Source organism: Cyprinodon tularosa, unplaced genomic scaffold, assembly GCF_016077235.1.
Source record: "Cyprinodon tularosa strain WSP-4 unplaced genomic scaffold, ASM1607723v1 ctg319, whole genome shotgun sequence".
Classification (NCBI taxonomy): domain Eukaryota; kingdom Metazoa; phylum Chordata; class Actinopteri; order Cyprinodontiformes; family Cyprinodontidae; genus Cyprinodon; species Cyprinodon tularosa.
In genome coordinates, this window is record NW_024039029.1 from 564,404 (window position 1) to 572,492 (window position 8,089).

An 8,089-nucleotide genomic window follows, 5' to 3' on the forward strand; every position below is an offset into this window, starting at 1 on the left:
AAGGACGAGTTGCAGCAACATACCATGGAGTGCAAAAACTCCTGTTCCTGGAAGACGCACTGGATGCAGAAGATGCACCAATCATGATGAAGTGCTTCGAAAGGCTGATTAAAGAATACATCGTCTCTAGTGTGTTGCACATTCCATCCATTCCAGTTCCCAAATTCCTGGGTGTGGACATCACAATCACCCTCACCTGGAATGTAAACACCACCTCACTGATCAAAAGGGCACAAAAGTACATGTACTTCTCAGGGAGGATGAGGAGAGCCCACCTGCCTCCACCCATCCTCACCACCTTCTACAGAAGCACCAGAGCGTTCTGACCAGCTGTCTCACTGTGTGGTGTGGAGGCTGCAGCGCCTCAGACTGGAAGAAGGTGAGGAGAGAGGAAAGAACAGCAGAGATGATCATTGGGTCTCCTCTTCCCTCCATAAAAGACATTTCATCTCAGCGCTGCATGTCCCGAGCCCGTAACATCATAAATGACTCCTCACCCCCCCACCATGGACTGCTCTACCTGCTGCCCTCTGGGAAGAGACTTCAAAGCAATGGGTGCAGGTCCAGCAGATTTCAGAACAGTTACTTCAGTTTCTTCCTTACATTACTGTTTTTCATCACAATGTTTTTATCACTCCTGCTTACCTTATAAAGGCTACTTTTTAAAAAATGAAATGGTTTAGAGAGCTGTTCATAACAAAATGTATTTTTGTTAACATTTGTTTATACAAAATGACAAAATAAAATCTGTCTAAGTCTGTAAGTCTAAACATAGTGTGAGTAAAACACAGCCTAAGCTGCATCAGTTCAAACATGACTTAAAGTTTATTTTAATTCTCGAAAATAATAGGTCTTTTTTGAACAGTAGTAATAAAGACATGCTTGGATATCTCATTGTATTACATTACATTAATACCTTAGGCATTGTAATAAAACAAAATTAAGCTTCCAAATTTCCAAAATATTGGAGCGTTATTAGTAATCTGCTTTGAACTGTGCGCACTCAGCAGTGTGTTTCTCTTTTACGCAATCCGGTAACATGGCTCAGCTTTATGCAACCCAGCCATGTCTAGGCTTGTTTGAAACCTTATTTCATTGGCTACAAGGCCAAACAGCCCCGGTGGTCCTAACCAATAACAGCAGGACTCTATGAGGAGCGCTTGTGATACTTCATCGGCTGTCCCTGACTCAAATCGACCCTTATGGACGTATGGATTATGAAGGCTGGATTTATAAAACAGCTTCTGAACGCCTTAAAAGTATGTTGTGGTGGCTGATTTGTTATGTTTACATTTTGACGTGCTGCAATATCTGTGTTAATTGTGCTATGATAGTCGCTGTGTCCATAAAATGAACTTGGTCTTTGAATTGTGAAGAATCTAAGCTTTCCAACGATGTGTAATACTATTACCGTTGTAATTTTCATGCATCCTGAGTTATTAGTTGTAAACACTTTAAAAACAGTGGCCGGTGATCAGGGGTTTGGAGAGGTTAAGCATACCGTAGTGTTTTTCTAAAGCTACAACTGCATTTTTATTTTGTTCTTAACAGCTGCTCATTGAAAGTGATGAAAAAGTGTAATAAGCTCAGAACTTAGGACCCAATATTCAATGCGAGACAGACAGTGATGGCTTAAAAGGCGTTTATTGTGTAGTGGGAAAAAAGTATTCAACTATTCACTCTAGTTAAATAAACGGACTGTTCCAGATGGAAAAATAAACAGCATCTATATAAATCCTCATGAGTTTAGGTTTGCTGTTTTTCTTCATCAGAACAATTAACATGTGTTCTGTTGAAGACACAATATAAGATTTCAGTCAATTTAACTTCCAGATATATCTGAGCTATGGATTCATTAAGATTTGATCATTTTAAAGCCTTAACAATTATTCTTAATGTAGGAAATAAATCCTGTTATCTATATCCTCTATCACTTTGTCATTATTATTATTATTAAAAAATATTATTATTAATTCCAAATGAGTCATTGGAACACTGTATAAATAAATAATAATTGCCTATGTTAAATACATTTGCATATTTATTCAGATCAGCTTATGATTTACTTCTCGATGAATTGTCAGTACTTTAAAGCAAATTTAGTCAGCCTAATTCGGTTTCATACAAATTATTTTGCTCTACACACATATAGATTTATTTACCCTTGAAAAGTTAAATCCAAACCTTAAAGAAAAAATTAAACTTTTGCATTTAACATTTAAATAATGACACAGGGGAAGAAAATGAGCCACGGAAACTAGAAACAGTCTGTTTTACAGTTCAATCTTAATTATTTGCTCACCTCTATTTTCCCAAGACAAAAGTAACAAAATTATAATTTCACAAATGTACAAATGTACAACAGACAATCACACAATCGTTGGTTCCCCCTTACTTACAACAATGGAAAGTAGCCAGAATCAAAACAAATTACAGACAGTTTGGATAATAGTAACATGCTATGAATAAACCTTGTAAAAGAATCTGGCTTTTTTGGGAAGGAGCTATGTCTGGTCTACAAACACCCTCACACAGAAAATTGTGTGTTCTTGCAGGTGAAACAGACTGAGTGAAAACTTTTATATTGAGTAAATAGGATAAATTAATATATGGAATAGAGAAATCTAAATTTTCCGACAATAATTGATAACAATGAACAATAGTGGGCTGGATGTGCAGCAACTGCGGAGGAGGGTGTGGCACCACCAATCACTGGCACTCTAGTTTGGGTAGAAACACAGGTAAGTACAGATAAATGGCAGAAGATAATTATCCATGCGAGTCATTTACCTGCTTAAACAGCTTAGTCCATGTCCTTAAAGCAAGGTGGGATCTAGCCGGTGGACTGCCAACGAGATGTGGCGGGAGCCACCTACAGTGAACCAGATGCAGCAGCCACAAAGAACAAGCAGGAATCCAAGTCAGGTCAGGGAAACAGTCCAGAACACGAAGCTTCTGAGATCCAGGAGTCCGTAACCCGTCAGGGGTTCCGATCAGAACAGGAACAGACTGCTCCTTGAGTCCAAGAGTCAACAGAGAGTTCAGGCAGATTCAGGGTTCCAAGAGTCTAACAGAGAGTTTCAAGGTGAACGTTCAGATAGAAACAAGCAGGCTCAGTAGTTGAGAGGCAACCCCTGTTTCCTCCAAAAACAGGAGCAGGGCACACTCAGTGAATAAGAGACAGGACATGATCAGTAAGATCATGACAACACTAAAAACCTCTCTCACTGCTGGCCTCTGAGAATGAGAATATGAACTATAGCATAAAACTCAAAGACAATGACCTGCAAGTCAACAAAAAAAAACCAAATAAATAAATAAAATAAAAAACAATGATCTGAACCCAATATCTGGGATTGAGCCACATTTAAAGCAGCAGGAGCAGGTGAATAAGAGTGATAATTGGTAAGAGGGCAGAGTTAGGCAGGTGAGTGAAATGATTAATTAGGTCAGCTATCAGAGTCATTATCATGACAAAAAGTTATTTAGTTCCCAAGAATTTGGCTCTGATTCTCCCTTTAGTGTCTGAGTCAGAGTATTGTAAAGTAAAGTCAATTCAGGTGTTCTCATCACTTTGTTTATCTTTTGTACTATCAGCCAACCCCACAATCACTGATAAATATGGCATCTGTAATATTTCAAATCAGCTCGCAATTAAACGGCGGTTTAAAAACTGCGCACTGTTATAGACCTGCTATAAGCACAATTATTCTACTGTATGGTATTAACATTTAGATGAACGTGGGTTGATATATGGTTATTGGCCAAGTATTTTTTTATCAATATTGTTTTTCTTAAAGGATGTCATCTTTTACTTAAAACATTCACCCAAATTGCAATTGTAATTTCTCCTAAATTACAGTTTATCATTGCTATTGCATAACAAAAATAAGGAATAAATGTTTCTTTAAGTATTTAACATTTATAAAAAAGAATTTGGAGGCAAATCTGTGCATAATTACTTCTGAAAAATAATTTAAAGTTCTGTTAATGTCCGGTAGTGAACAGTGGTATCTAATAAAAAAAAAATCAGTGGGGTCAGAATAAAGAAAATCCTCAACCAGTAAAAGTCCGGAGACACTTTCGATTATAATCTGTTACATTAAACAGAATTTATCACTGAAATAAAATGATGTGTTTATGCATCCAGTAAAAATCTGAAGAGCTTTTTTAAGTAGAGAACAACAATTTTTTAGTTTGGTATCTAGACAATTTCCTGATTCATATATTTTATAAAACACCTGAACTGACAGTTTGTTATTCATTTTTTCTTTTTTCTGTCTTAATGAGAGCAGTGGGCCCAGCAAGGCTTTAAACCTGGGTTTGAATGGAGACTAAGCCATTCTAAAGCACATATCAAGGTGCTCATTTTGAGCCTAGATCCATATTTATTTTTGATTCTGTTCATGGTGGAGGATCCTGCTTCACAGCAGCAGGTTGAGCCAAACATCCTCTAAATGTGCAGGGTCATCTTTGAGCACCATTTCACTTTTCTGTCACCAGTTCACTGCAGTTCTTCCAGCAGTCCACACTTTCTCTGCTCTTTTTCTCATCATCTTCTCCTTCTTTCCCATCGCCCGGCTTGCCACAGGTTTGCCTGCTGCGTCTAAAAGTAGCAGCAGCAGCAACCCAGACTGACAGCAGCTCATTGGCTAATGTGTATTATTTGCAGCTTGGTCCCGGACGCTCCAGAGGGCTTTACCGTATTAACAGGAGAAGCGGCGCAAGTGAAATTAGACACTCTCATCTGACAACGTGCGGTAATTTATAAATGTTTTAAATCAGGTTGAGTCCGGATCAGCCAGCAGGTGGGTCCGGCTCCGGACCGCGGTCTGCTAATCCGTGATCTCTGGAATAGAGGTTGAGATATATTTAGGGCAAGAAAACATTACAGATAATCATAAATCAAAAGGATTATATGTCACCTGCAGGTCAAGTTTAGCCAGAATTATTGATTTCCAGCTCGGTCAATCCTAAACGGATATTGCCAGCCATCAAAATATTTGTAAATATTTTTTTTGAGGAGTACTTTAATCAGCTTTGATTTTTTTCTAAAGATTTAACAGAGTCAGGATCAAACAGGTCCATGGTATTAGACAGGCCCATAGATACCCACTTCATTAAAAAAGCGAGTGAGCATCTGTAAGTGGTTTCCATCATGGAAAAGGAAAAGAGAAAAACCATTGCACAGGCTGACCTACAACTGTTTTTTTTTTCATATCTTTGTTTTCCTGATAATTTTCCAACCTAAATGTATATTACACTTTATACCTCTCCTATGAAGGGAGTTGATTTATACCACATTATGAACTTAAGCTCTATATTAAATACATCAATGTATGCTGATAACTTTTACATTATAGCTAGAAATCTGTCTGACTCTTTTACAGTCATCCTCAAATATTTATAAAAGAAATAAATTACAGATAAAAACACACCTGTGCAGCTGAGATCCCTGGGGTTGATCCCAAGCTACTCATCTCCCAAAGCATATGGCTAAGAGCCATCTGCTCAGACTGCACTATAAAACACAGAAACATTCTACTATATAGGATTGTACTCAAACTTGGATGCTTTCAGTTATGTTTTTTTTACATTCTTATTTTATTTTAATTGCCTTATTCAAATGTGCATACTCCTATAACTTTAATATCTTCAGTAAATATTAAGAGTATTTCTGTTTGTATGAGATATCCATGGATTTTTGGCGTTCACATAGACATGCCCCATCTGCTCAACTTTACAAGACAGGGAGGGACTATTGCTCAGAGAGCAGAACTCTTGAGGGTTGATAAGTGATAAATGAATCAAGCAAAGCAATGAATGCAGGTAAAATGTCACTTGAATGGTAGGCTAATCATTTCCACAAAATGAAATAAAATAAAAAGGATTGCAAATTATGATTTTATATAAATATTACAAAGCTTAAAAAAAATAATTAATGACTACCTCAAAAGTCAAACAATCAAGTCTATATTCTTGTTGGGCCACACCAGGTTATTGAAAATCACTTTTAGGATTATTAACCTATACTTGGAAATTTGGAATTTCTAATTGAATTTAAAATTTTATTTCAATCTGGTAAACAAATGCATGACTGACGGAACCTGGGAGTTTTAAACATGGGCTTTAGAAAAGTTTGATGTGGTTGTCGGTCTGCATGAACCAGTCTTGGGATGAAATGGGGTCTTTTCTCCGCTCCTGTAATAAGCACATACTGGACAAGTTTGTGGCACTAAAGAAATGTGGCATATCTTATTTTTGCATATGCTGTCAGTGATCTTCCAACCCCCACCTGATCATATATATTCTACCAGAGGAGTTGCGTGCTCACAGGGTCTCTGTCCAGTAGATGTGTTTAGTTGAACGCTAGACTTCCTCCTATGCACCCACAAAATGTCTGCACTGTGGCTGGAGGTGGTGAGCAAATACACTTCCTGTACCCTCAGGTAAAAGGTCCCCTGCTCCCCGAGCTCTACTATACCTTTGTGTTGCAGAGAAGCTACTGTTCATGGACAACTTTTAATAAGAGTCAATGGGTAAACATTTTTGCGCCCTAGAGTAGGGCGGAAATACATCACCAACCTGAGAAAAAAATGGAATGATGCTTTACTAATCATTAAAGATTCAATATGTATCTTGCACATTTAAAAAATATATGTAGATATATTTCGAAATATTTAACATTTTAATTAAAAATAAGATTCTAAAAAAATATATACTTTTTTTTATGTCTTAATCAGGGTCATTGGGTGTGGGGTGGAGCCCTCTATTGGCCAGCCGCCACTGCATTTGACTCTGAGGTTTGTTCACCAATTTCATAAAATCCTAAAACGGATATTCCCTTTTTAAACATAGCTTAATATATGTTCAAAACCATTCTCAGATAATGAGATTATATCTGCTCTGTTCTGCAAATTTTGAGCTTAATTGAATTGAACTCATATTGAAGAAATTTACCTCTGCATTTAACCCATCCCCTTGGGGAGCAGTGGGCTGCCATTGTGCAGCGCCTGGGGAGCTGTGTGGGGTTAAGGGTCTCGCTCAGAGAGTCAGAGTGGCAGTCTGTGGGAGTGGGACTGGAACTCAGAACCTCAGGATTCCAAGCTCAATGACGTAACCACTAGGCTGCCACTCCCCTTCCTTTGAGCTCCAGAATGAATTTCTTTAGTAACCTGTCACTTTTATGTAAACCTGCTGCAATTTGAATCCATATTTATGCACTGTTAAACTGCTTTATTAAAACTGCATATAAACATTTATCTCATTTATCTTTGATTTTATGTTTTATAAAGTGTTGGTTTGTGTGAAATACTTCTAGGAGGCATATTGGTTGTTTCAGGTAAAAATAATGAACAGCACTTCTATGTGATTTATTCCAACAATATTTATAGCTCACAGGCAAAATGTTATATAAAGAAATGTCTTAATTTTTTAAGTCTTACTTAGTTACACTGCTACATAAGGGGTCATTTTGACATAATAGTCAAGAGATTTTTAAAATGGCTTGTTTTCTAGACACAAACAAATCAATAATCATTTTCCAGAAAACCTTTCATTTACATTTTTTATTTAATGCTTGGACTCCAAGAAGTAAGACCTAAATGAAAGTAGAAAAATTGCAAAAAAATAACAGGTCACGTTTAACAAAAGTTCAATAAATGAAATGTCTTGAGCAGCAATTGACAATCCTAAACGTCACCACAGACTTTCGTTAATGCACTTACAAAACTGTTATTAACTTTGATCCATCAGGATATTTAAGATATCCTCTGAAATTATTGAGTATATGCCATATTTTTTATGGCAAATCTCCTGACCTTAAGCTATTCTGTCAAAGACTGCAACTTGCCAGCTCCTTCTTAATTTCTACGATTATGTCTACTGCTAATGTCAATATTCATTAAAGATCCCACTCTTGCCAAAGTAATATGGCTCTGCTTTATGTTCACTCATTTTGTGTACAGACACTTTGCTTCAATCCTAACTGACACCTACATTGCCTTTACAGATGACTTGCTTTGTGACATCAGGGTCAGGGCGTGTTCATTTACTTTAAGCTTGACAGCAGCCTTTCAGAGACAAATGG